Below are 12,211 nucleotides of genomic sequence, written 5' to 3'. Positions count from 1 at the left end.
GTTTCACATTCTTCCATTGCTCAATATCTAAATATTTCACAATGTAGATCCAGTTTCAGAAGTTCATTTAAAAGAAAATTCTCGTTCCAAGCTGCGTTTCCTGTTGCAGCCCGAATCCCAAAGCGGGTCATGTGCAGCATTTGGCTCATGACTCTCTGGAGATGCTGCACTGCTGATTTTATAAACGGTGTACAATAGGAAATGGACGAGTATGTTTCTGATTTGAATAAATTAAATCTGGCAAATATAATTCACTCCAACAAGAATACCCGTTGCTCCTGGTTTCCAGAACATGCTGTGTAACTCTCTAGGGGACCCTGGGAACAAATCTGTCTCTGCATAGGCAAAATTTCCTTGCACGTCTGCTGGAGCGATGATGAACTGAGACAAGCGTTTGATCCTGGAGTCTGATTCCCCGCAGACAAGAAAGTGAACTATGACCTGAATAATAGAAAGCAGCCTCTCCTTTAAGCAGCCTCATTGCCTGACTTATTTTCCTGCTGCATGCTTGGAGTCTCTGGTGTGGTAAAAATATAAAACTTAAGTCCTGACAGAATTGTTGCCTGGCTTGTGAGAGGGAGGCAAGCACCACAGCGCTTGTGCCGGTTCATGGGAAGTTCGCTCCATGGGTTCTCGCACAAAGCCTGAATTTGTTCCTGTAACGGATCGCAGACGGGGTGCCTCACTCAGACCTGTGGGATTACCCCTGTACATACATCTGTGAACACGCTCTGCTGGAACCAGGCCTCAGCTCCGTGCGGTGCTTAGGTATGTGCAGAGTCACTCCAGTCAACAGGGGCAGTCTCAAAGGTTTATTGGGTAAGACCTCTTGCTGGCACAAATGACAAGTAAATCACAGTTCAAAGGGCTGTGTTCAACAACCTTATTTGGGACATGAACACATATGTCTTTAAAGATTACTTCAAACCGCCTTTTTACTAGTACCACCCAGTTCCTAATGATGGTTATATGGCCTGAATCCAGTACAAGTCATTTGGCACTGACATTTCAGAAGAGCATTTTCACTCTATGCCTGTGCAAGACTCTCTGTGCACTTGAAAGGGCAGTGGAGTGGGGACTTTTTGTTATTACTTAGTCAAAAGAAAAGTATATTTATTGCTCTATGAAGTAGGGCCTGGAGCTCCAGGTCTGCTCCCTCCTGGACTCCCATTTGCCTGCTCTTGTCTGGCCCTGTGAATGTTGTTCTCAGGAAGAGGAGAAGCTTGCTTCCTTCAGGGTGCCTCTCTGCCTGCAGGTCTGAACGGTCCCCTGGCGTGTGAAAGCTGGGAAATCTCCGCAGGCTGTGGAAGGCCCCCATCTCAAGCCTCCCACATCCAAGGTGTGTGCACAAACAATAAAAACGTGGGTGGCACCACAACATCATGGCAATGGAGATGCCTTGGGGCAAACCCAGAGAGGCCTGTTCCTCTATCTATTCGATTTTATGTTTAAATTTTCTGTCTCTAGGTTGCTTCACCCTCAATATGTGAGTGCACTGGATTGCCTTAAAAAGGGAGTATGACTGCTTATATAGTCAACAGAGAAATGTATGCTTCTAACCAGCTTCTTTATAATGGCTTTATGGAGATTTTCAGGAGCAACTAAGAGGGGAGCTAGTCATGTTTCCAGCTTTGAATTTAACATTAACAATAGTATGTAACGTCAAAAAAAAAAATGCTTGACTGAAACTTGGGCATGCGTGTGCTGTGATTAACCCAGCACAGCTTGGCTTGGTATCTTGGAAGAATATATTAGTGCTGGAACTCCAATGACTCTGGGTGAGATTCTCCTGAGAAAAATGGGTGTAAAGGAGATCAGAATGAGGGTAATGCCTTACATCTGCCTTATGTCAACCTAAACCCTCCTGTTGCCAACAGGGCTGCTTCAGCTTCACTCTGCCAACGCTCCTAAGACCGGCTGTGCTTTCCTGACACTTTAGTGGTCACAGCTACTTTGTGATTGGCTTTTAGGATATTCAGTGAGCTGATTCAACTTCTGGCACCAGGGAGTGAGACGAAAGCGGAGGCAAGCAGCTGTGGAGAGTGGAGAACCACCCTTTTCATGGCAGAGTGCTCTTAAAGCAGCTTAGATTTACCATGAAACTGCACATCAGTCTCAATAGCTCCTATGGCTTTCTTCTTGTTAGTCTTCTATTTAAAAACGAGCAATACAAGATTTTGTGTGTGTGCTTGTGTGTGTGTTTGAGTGTGTGTATTGGGGGGGAGGTCTAGCGGTATAGTTTGTACATGCACAAGCGCATACCCACTGTGACCCTAATTATACCTCAAGATACAGCCATTCACCCACCATGAGCCCAACTTCTCTTTTACTCTCATTAACATGACTCCAAAGTAATTCCATTTGTATACTATGAGTTCAAATAAGCTGCAAAAAGCTAAAGTGGACAAAATTAGACACAGAGGGTGTTTGTTTTTTGAAGATTATGTGAAATAAATAGAATAATTTTTTAATCATTTAACAACGCATCTCTTGACATTTGATCACCGTAATCTGTGCAAATGCACTGTCTCTACTGAGAAATCAGTAGAGAAATCTAGCTTGCAACAACTTTTCACTGTTTCCCAATGTTATTTGTTCAGGCACTGAATGCTGGAGACTTAGGGAATGAAAAAAAGAAAAGCAGAGTATCCCAGCTAACATGGCCTGTTGCCTTATTAGTCTAGAGAAGAAAGCTGTTGCCTATATAGAGCGGTGGCTTGCAGCCAGAGTTAACACAACCTTTTAACTCACAAGCCTATGGAAAGCTTCTTCTATCTTTCCCAGGAGGTGTCACTATAAAGTACCGCTTTATTGAAGTACTGTTCACAGGCATACAAGACCCCGCATATGGGAGAGACTGGCTGCCAAAGATTTAGCATGTCATTTTTCTCTAGCTTTCTTTCCAGTGCTGAAAGAATGAGTTGGGCCCCATTTTCTGTTCCTCCTACTAGCTTGTTACTGAACTTCACCTATCTGCTTTCCCATTACCCCTGTTTCTCTTGAAACCTGAACGACTACAAATTGTTTCTCGCCACATACCAATGAACAGCAGAGAGGGGCCGTGATTGTGGCTGAGACGTCAGTAAGTCCAAGTGGTCACTAGCAATCGTGCCTTTAGGTCTGCACCTGCAATGGTTACAAGGCATCCAGTGGCACTAAACGAGCAGCATCTTTCTGCAGAAATATCTGAGTCCCTTTTCTGCTGCAGAGCAAGGACCTACTTCCCTGCAAACAAAAGAACAAGCATTTGACGCTCTGATCCAGTTTTACTTCCTCTAAGTCTATTGTGTTTGGTTGGAGAAATTTCTGTTTGATTTGAAGAATACCACTGTTTATTTATAATTTTGTTTTAGAGGTGTGACAGATTCAGCATGTGTCACCCAGCAGGGAAACAGTAATAGGATGGAGAGTTAACAAATATACTGCAGTGAAGCCAGATGGCCTGTTCTCTGAAAAACACTTTGTAGCACAGATTTTTTTTCCTTTGGTGCCCAAGATTCACAAAACCCATGTTACTGCCTATAAACTCACCTGCCAAAGCATCATGTCTCTGCACTCCATTCTGTCATTCATCTAACACCCACTGTGATCAGAAAAACGTAAACTGATGCACTGGTCAGACAATCAAGCCATCATACTGTGGCCAGAAGTGGAGTCAATAAATAAAGGTCTCCCAAGCACCCTCTCAGTTTCAAGGTATCAGAGGTTCTGAGGTCAGAGTCCCGGGGTACTTATATCTAGTGAGTGGTCCATACATGCCCATAGCCTGAATGGGACTCCCTTGCACAACCAACTCCTCTCTGAAGTCAGCAGTGCAGAGCACAACCCCTGCTTGCCTGAGTGGGTGGTCTGAATTCCCCCTAGGAGTGTCCACTCGTGTGAAAACCCCCATTCACATCCATGGGACCTGACTCAATGATTAGCTCTTGCTCTTGAGGGATTGCAGCTGCTTCCCAGAGGCAGCTCCCCAGAAGCAGCTGATTTGAAAGCAATTTCAGAGTGTATACTGATAAAGAAGATGTGTGCTGGAAGGTTATGTAGCTGTGCTCACATTTTTCCCAGAGACCCCTGCCTCTGAGGAGCCAAAATTTTTTTCCTTTTTTTCAGGATATCATTAAATGCAGTTTCATTTTCTTCCTTCTTTGCTCGTCTCTTCCTTCTTCCAGTTCCCAAACGGGATGTTTCTCTGTTTCACTGATCTGCATGCAGTTTCCTTTGGAGCCTGTTAGTACTGATTTCAAGCCTTAGCTGGAGAGGATGACTCAAAAGAGCTGGGGAAGAGTCCCGTTTCCAAGTGCTTCTCGGGCTCATGAAAAGATGGGGCAAGATCTGAGCTGACTAGGTATTTGCAAGATCATTACATCAGAAGGCTGGCCGTTCAGAGAAGGAAACAGGTAAACTGACTGTCATTATGCATGATGGGCAGTGTTCACTGTGATTGGCTAGGAAAATATTGATTTTGTTGTCTAGGAATAATATTAGATATGGCTTGATTTCTCTGTTCAGCTTGATTTCCTGTCGGAATGCACAGAGTTAAATACAGGGAGGCTATAAATGGCTTTTTAAAGAACTAAACAGTTAAGGATAAGTGATTAGATAGATAAGGCAGCAGTAATTGCATAGCTTTGGTGAAGGTTTTGTCATCTTTTTCCCATCTCCACTTGAAAGGAGAAGCTATCCACCCACCTCCCTAGCCTCAGTCAGCCTAGAAGGAATTATTCCTCCTAAGGCTAGATATAACCAGTTAAATCTTAAATTACCATGAGAAAGGAGAGGTTTGAGGTGGGCTGAGGTTGGAGGGGCTGTCCAGCATACAAAACAAAGAGCCTGAAACACTGAAAAACAAAGTGTTGTAAGGCATGTCTTGAGCGTAGTGCAGAGACATCTGAGTTGATTTTAAAGGATCTAGTGGATACTTAAAACAGGCAGTCCAGAAATGGAAGTAGCTGTCTCTGCCAAAGCTAACTAGTGTAAAGCTAACTCAGAGCAGTGCTGGGGGCTTGCACCATGCAGTGCACAGACACTATAGGCACTATGAGAAACTTCCGCTTGTCAGAAATGGGGTTAGAGAGGCCCAGAAAAGCATACATGTAAGCAAACTGAAGCATTATCAGTCTGCTATTGACTTTACACTTTGCTTTAAAAGCTCTTTGTACGTTTGAGGAAAGAGTAGGTTATGTGTTGCTTTGAAGACACAGGCTCTACATTGCCACAGACAGACTGCCACAGACTCCTGAAGGAAATCTCTTCAAAGAAAATTATTGACTGCATAAATTATTGACTTTTGGTGGTGGGGGGGGAAGTTTGACAATAGAACTGAAAAAAAGTGTGTGTGTATGTATGTATATATATATATGTGTATATATATATATATATATATAAACTAATCTTGAGTCAGCCTGGAATATTGTGCCAAGCCAATTTTGGAAGGGAGATTTGAAAGCTGGAACTACTTTCTGGAAGTTGGCTTTTGTTCATTTTTGACTTTTTAAAATAAAAGTACGGGGTTAGATTGAAAAGGAATTGAGCTGTCATGTAGAAAACAAGTGAGGAGGTCACAGTGGTTATGTCAATATTGATGAACAGAAAAAAGCCAGAATTGGTCTTTATCATGCAGGTCTAGCAACATCAACTGGCCTCAGTCCACACTGTTTAGAGCTAGCCCTTTCTACAGTAGAATCGTCTTGGAGAGGGATCATTAGAGATGTTCAAAAGAAACCCAGGGAGCAAGATAGCTATTAAGCCCTGTGGATGATCAGGGCTCAAGCTCTTTCTCTTGTTTTATTTTATTTAGCAGTGTAGGTATAGCTAGCATTTTTACCTCACTTTTGTTTGAAGTCTTGTGTTTAGGATGCTCACCTGAGCTATATTTAAGTTATTTTGCTAACTGCTTGAGAGCAAGTACTGGATATCTCTTACATATCCAGAAAATGCGCTAAACCCCTACTGTGGGGTGAAGCTTTCTCAGTCTTTCCTGTTGAGGCTGCTTCTTTTTGCGTTATATGCTTAGATATTTATTGGATCACAAAAAAGGGGAAATTACTCTGAAGCCACTCTGAGGATACAATGTTGAGAAACAGGAGATCTTGGTACCAAGACTACCTGGAGTCAGGCACACAAAAGAATTACACTTCGATCTTCAGGCATTGTCTTACCCACTGGACTATCCAAAAAAAAAGCTGGAAATGGCAAAACAAGTCTTCTAACACTTCCAAAAAGTAGTATCTTTTTGTGGTAGTTCATTACAGATTCCATGGTGATTTCACCTCAATTTAAAGAAAGTTTCAGGTCAACCAAAATGGATGTTTAAGCAGTTAAATTATTTGTTCTCTTCTCTGTTCCTTCCCACTCCAAATTGCCCAGCCCTTCTGCAAGATCCAGAGTGCCTGTGGCCTGCATAGGATGCCACTTTGGAAAACAGGGATGGGGCTGTAACTAAAACCTTACTCCAAGCGGAGGGGAGTATGTGACTGCACTGTAAGCAAGAGAAGATCCTGAGGTCTGACACGTGCAGGAATAGTCAGTGACAGCTATGCAGCTGTTTCAGGAAACAATATATCCAGATAACTACAGGTACAGATCTGTCAGTATGGTTGCAAAGAATGGATGTCAAGAAATTATCTGGTCCTTTCTTCACCTGAAGGTGATGCCATCCATACATACATCTTTCCTGGTAAAAGTTTATCCAGCTAGTGTTTGAGAACTCTCTCTAATTCTACTAGCAATGGTGACTCTGCAGGCTATTCTCCTCCTCTGTCTTCCCTTCTTTGGACTTAATAATGTGATTCCTCAATAAGACTTTCCTTGTAGGCCTTGTTTTCTAGACCCTTGATCATTCCCAGTGTTCTCTGGACCTTCTCCATTTGGATGCCCATGCTCAAGGTGCGCAGCACTCACCACTGGACACACTACACCAGCTGGAGCCTTCCTGGGATAACAAAAGTGGAAGAATTGCTTACAGTATCCTACAGCCTGCATTCCTCTTCCTGCGTCACTGTGTGGTATTTAGCATCTTTGAATGACATTGGTGGCTTGGGTTCAAAGACCTCTATAAGCTTATAGGTATTACCTACAGCATGACTTCAAAGAGTGAACACTTAAGCTTTGCAAGCTAAATGTTCAGGTGGCTTTGAATCAGATGCATCCCTTAAAGTGCACATTGTTTACGTTGATCTGTGTCATGTAGTTGCCAAAGTGTTTTAGAAATGTCTGGAGGACATTTGCCAAAATAGGGCCCATTTAGGTGGAAATAACTGGAGATGGTCTCTAAGTGTTTCAACAATCTCATCTCTATTTCTGTTTCTCAGAGGGAGGTAGAAATGCAAGAAAATGAGTACAGATGAGAAAAATAAAATCAAGCATTTTGGTTTTCATCACAGGTTCGTGAGCTTGGGTACAAATTCAAATACACATAAATTTCCCATGGCATCAGAACCAGCTGATTCATTTCTAGTTAGTCTCAAAAATAGGCAGCAGCTAAATTATAATGAAAAACTAAAAAATATAAGTAATGATTTCTTGTTATCTTGCTTCCTCTATTTATTTATTTATTTATTTTTACATATGTATGTATAAACACATATGTATTAGAGGAAGTGATCTTGGCTATTCTATAATGTGTATTGGTACCTAGCAACAGCAGGTATTTGCTTAGTGCAGAGACGTACAGAAAGTTTCTCCAACTTCATGGTAGGTAATCAGTCAAAAAGTAAATGTATGGAAAATGCACTGATATGATAGATCATAAGCGGATTCTGGGAGCTACTGCAGTGTTTCAGACTAGTGTTTCAAGCATGAAATAACCTCAGTCTAATTTATCCATCTGCTTCTCAGAATAACTGGCTATAGCAGCTCTGAAAAACTGCATTTCTTAACACCAAAGGTCTTCCTAGGAAATACAGAATAGATGCTGTTCAAACTGCAGATTAGATCAGCTGCATGACTTCAACTGGTTATTCCACAACACCACAGTCAGAAAAATTTCCTGCAGAAAGATAGATACACACGAGTCTTTGGACAGTTAAGATTCATTCATTTTATATACTGATACCTAGCTCTGAGGCAAAAATTGTTTATAATCACTTTTGTTCTGTGTTAACTATGTTGTTGCATTGGAACGATAGGACATGGGGTAAACTACTTCCAGCCAGTTATGATTGCTGTCTAATTTCTCCTTGTTTTTCATGTTTTTGGAACAGCAGGGCTCACATTTTTACTAAACATGCTGCAATTTCAATGATCAACTGCAATCTGTGTTCAGCTTCACGTGTCTAAAAACCACATAAGGAGAGAGCATCCGAAGGATAAGAGAGACCACTTTTCTGCAGAGGGGAGCCCGTACATACATTTGTACATTCGCAAATGAATTGTGAAAAATGTAGTCAAGTTGGCTTCTTTCTTTCTCATGTCTAATTATCCAAAGGAGAAATTCTGCAGAGAGTTGGGCTGTGTGTCTTGTACTACTTTTGCAGTGCAAGCAAAGCCATAGAAAGAAACAGTTAAAAGTTTCACTGGTAAGTTAAGAAACACTTTTTTTATCCAAGTGGGCATCTATATATCTGTAGTAGTTGGTTAAGCATAGCTTCAGCTGATACTAAAATTCATGCCAGGGAAGATAAACCTTTTACTTTGTCTTGCAGAACTCTAAGGAAAGGCAAGAACAGTATGTCTCCCCGATACCAGTGTTACTGGTTTCTCTGTGTCTAATGGCAACCTGATCTCTGCAGTCAAGCTTATTTTTTGAAAAGATTGCTTTCTTTAAATAATTAGGAAAGAAAGAATTGGAGGGGAACCAACTGCTTCCCACTTTTAGCTTGTATTGGCATACTGGGATGTCAAGTCTAAAGGAAATGTATAATTACTATGGGAGTTTATTAGTCTCAGGTCAAGTTTGTCACAAGTGTGGGCCACATAGCCCTCTCTTTCTCCATTTCTCTGCCCCTAATAAGGGCAGTGTGCGTACTATAGTGTACATACCATAGCAACAAATAGTCTTGATTTATAAATAGTCAAAGAATGACACTGAACTGTTACTCACTCACTGCAGGGAGGACAATGATCAAAATCGGAATTTCCAGCCTGGAAATTCTGAAGTCTTGATATGCCTCTCTTTGCTTCATTACTCCTCCCTTACCTCCTAAGTCTGGAAAGTATATCGTATGTAGTAAAATGTAGATTACAATTCTAAATGGTGTTAGATGCCATATGGATATGGCATACTAACATATACCAGTTTGTTTCATTTCATTTATTCCCTGTAGGTAATATAAAATTATCATGTAGAATCAGACTGCATCTCAACCAGTACCCAGGCTGCTATAAGATGTTTTAGCAGATGGCGCAAGAAATCTTCACAGCAGATGACTGGGTAATAACTGACCCAGGGCAGTTTGTTCTTAACTTTCTTTGGTTGGTTCATGTCGTCAAGCACAGAAGTCTTCAGCTAAAAGCACAATTTGGAGATGAAGATGTAGCTGAGTCTGAAGGTGACGATTTCATTTAAAGAGAGCACTCATTCATTCAGGAATGGCTTCCTATTGTGTCATTGTTCTCCTGTTCTTATACTCAAGCCAGTCTGTTTCCCTCTGCTATAAAATCCAGCTTAAATACTGCCTCAAGCTAGCATGAGTACTTTTCTACTATAATTTGGTGGCTGTCCATGAGTTTTCCTAAACCCATCATTTTAAGAAAAAAATATCCTTTTGATTGATATTTATTCTAAGCACACATATGATTTTTCTTCCATAAATTTAGGAATATGGTTTGATATAGACTAAATATAGGCAGAAAATATTCAATAAAATAGTTCCTCATCAAAAATTGTTGCCCATTTCTGATGTTCTTTTCATTCTGTCCACCTGGAGCAGTTCCACTTTTTTTGCAAATAAAGAAATCAGTAATATTAATTGGGTTAGAAAGCAGCTGTCTCTGGAACCTGGAGGATGAGGCATACGTATGGGTTGAGGGAAACATCCCTATGCCAGTGAATATTTAATTAGCTATGCAAAGTGAAATAAGTCCAAAGCACATCAGGAGTCCCTCTGCAGGATGGGAAAAATTCCAAAACAGGAAAATATTAATGAGGTAGGAAATCTGCTTTCTACATTCCTTGCAGTACGGTTGTTCTCTAATAGCTTTTAAAGATCACAGATGCTTATAAAAATAGCCACTTTCTGAACCTGAAACCTGAAAAAATCTTATTTTAGATATAATGGTTGCTTTGGAATTGGTAAGTTATGCATATCCAAAAAAGAATTTATTGCCCAGGGCATTTTCTATTTCCATCTCCAAATACTGTGAGCTGAAATAGAAGGTAAATACTGTGACTTGCTTTGGGCCTCTCTGCTTTAGCAGTCTTCACACTTATCATCATCTTTACTTGAGTCACTATACTGTATACTGAAGCCATTTTCTGTTCACCTTGGATGTATGGACTAACACATGTAGTGACAAGGGTGCAATGCATAATCTGCGTTTGCAAGTCTGGAGTTCCTGCCAGAAGACTGCTGGACATCACTGCCGTTGCCCAGTGCTACCTCGTGACTGGGAAGACAAAGGCACAGATGAGCCCCTCCACGCTGCAAAAATGCAAATATTCCGTTAGTGATACTCAGTTATAGAGCTTTCACTCTCAGACAGAAAAAAATGGAACGTTATGCTTCCCAGCAAAACGGTGCTCAGACTGTCTTACATGTGAAAAGACTCTTTTCTGCTCTGAACAGCGTGTCTGGGGTTTTTTTTAATGAACATTATAGCAGTCTGAAGTCATGGTATCTCTGGCTGCCACATTCAATTTAGGCACATGGTGTTACTGTGTGATTTTTCAAACTGTTAGCCCTGCTAATGCAGCATGAAAGCTACAGTCAGGCTGGGTTCCTTCCCACTTGCACCTAATCGCCCATAGCAGAGGTTCTGCAGAGAGCTCTCCTGCACATCTGAGAAACCAGTACTGCCTTGCCACAGGATAAAATCAAAGAAGAAAATACATATAGCTAAACTGTGAACTGCAGTTGTGTCTTCAGCTGCTACCCAGACAAGTTTTCATCTATATAATCTGGCAAACGGTACTGTGCCCAGGTTGCCGTATAACTAAGACACTAGAGAGACTAAGCATCTAATGCTGTGTGCGTAAATAAGATTTATATTATTAAGAGAGAGAGAGAGGTTTCTCTAGAGGTCAGTTCAGAGGAGACTGGTATTCCAGATCACCTCCTAGAGAATTACAGTCTACTCTTCTAGGCATTATCATTAGATACTTAAAGTTAGGCAGTATGGAAATATCTTCCCCTCTGGAAATTAGGCACCATCCACTGTAAGTAACTGAGATTCTTCCATGACACGCAAATACATAGGCATAGCACAGGCAAACTCTTCCGATTAGAGACATTAAGGAGTCTCATCCCAGAGACATTAAAGAGCCTCTTTAAGTTAGTGGGATGCCCAGCCCTCTGGAAACACTTACATCTCTATATGACAAGGAGAAAAGACCCAAGTGACTACCATAGATCAGATGCCTAACTTTTACATTGCTAAACTGAAATGGGATGAATCTCCCTGAAAGACTGTTCTGTTGAGAAGTTCAGATCAGGTCAACAGGCAACTGAATTTACAGGTTAAGATGAGGTTCCATTCAGAGAGGGAAAGATATATTATTTTCCTATATTATTTTCCATATAGGAGTCACTATTTCCTTAGAAATCACCACTGAAATGTGAGCACTGTGTATGTTTATCAGAAGATCTGCTATGCCTTGGACATACAAAGATGCAAACATTGGTAGGAAAGGAGCTCTGTCTCACCAAAGAGAAGCTACACAACAGGATTTCCTTCTTGTCTGGGAAGCTAACAACAGAGTGTGACTTTGAGGACATGCTCTAGTCCACAACAGAAAGAACAGGGGTATATTTAGGTGTGAGGAAAGGAGTGGGAAACAGATATGAGAAGAGGGTAAAGGCACAGGCTGTTTTGGTTTTCTTGGGAAGTTAGTGTTCATCATACTACTACAAACAAGAACTGCAACCATGCCGACAATGGACTGCCTCCTGGACAGCAGACACAGTGAAGAAGAAGTGGGGTCAAAGTGGGCAAACTGTACAACATCAGCCTTCAGAACTAAGAAAAAACAAACACATGCAATCCTTTAATGCATAACTTAAGGGCTGGCTAGTAAGCGCAGGAAGGCAATTTTACCTCTGTATAGGAACCTTATGGC

The 12,211-nt window shown here is 41.3% G+C and overlaps 1 long non-coding RNA gene across 1 annotated transcript; it reads left to right on the top strand.

Annotated features, from left to right (window-relative positions):
* Nucleotides 1-4,045: 4,045 nt before the first annotated feature.
* LOC138065593 (uncharacterized) lies at nt 4,046-9,814 on the top strand. Its single transcript, XR_011138657.1, has 4 exons — nt 4,046-4,394; nt 6,825-7,001; nt 8,199-8,513; nt 9,261-9,814. It is a non-coding gene; the product is annotated as an uncharacterized lncRNA (long non-coding RNA).
* Nucleotides 9,815-12,211: the final 2,397 nt, after the last annotated feature.

The sequence above is a fragment of the Struthio camelus genome, chromosome 1 (genome assembly GCF_040807025.1).
Source record: "Struthio camelus isolate bStrCam1 chromosome 1, bStrCam1.hap1, whole genome shotgun sequence".
Classification (NCBI taxonomy): Eukaryota; Metazoa; Chordata; class Aves; order Struthioniformes; family Struthionidae; genus Struthio; species Struthio camelus.
This window is presented reverse-complemented; position numbering and strand designations above follow the sequence as displayed.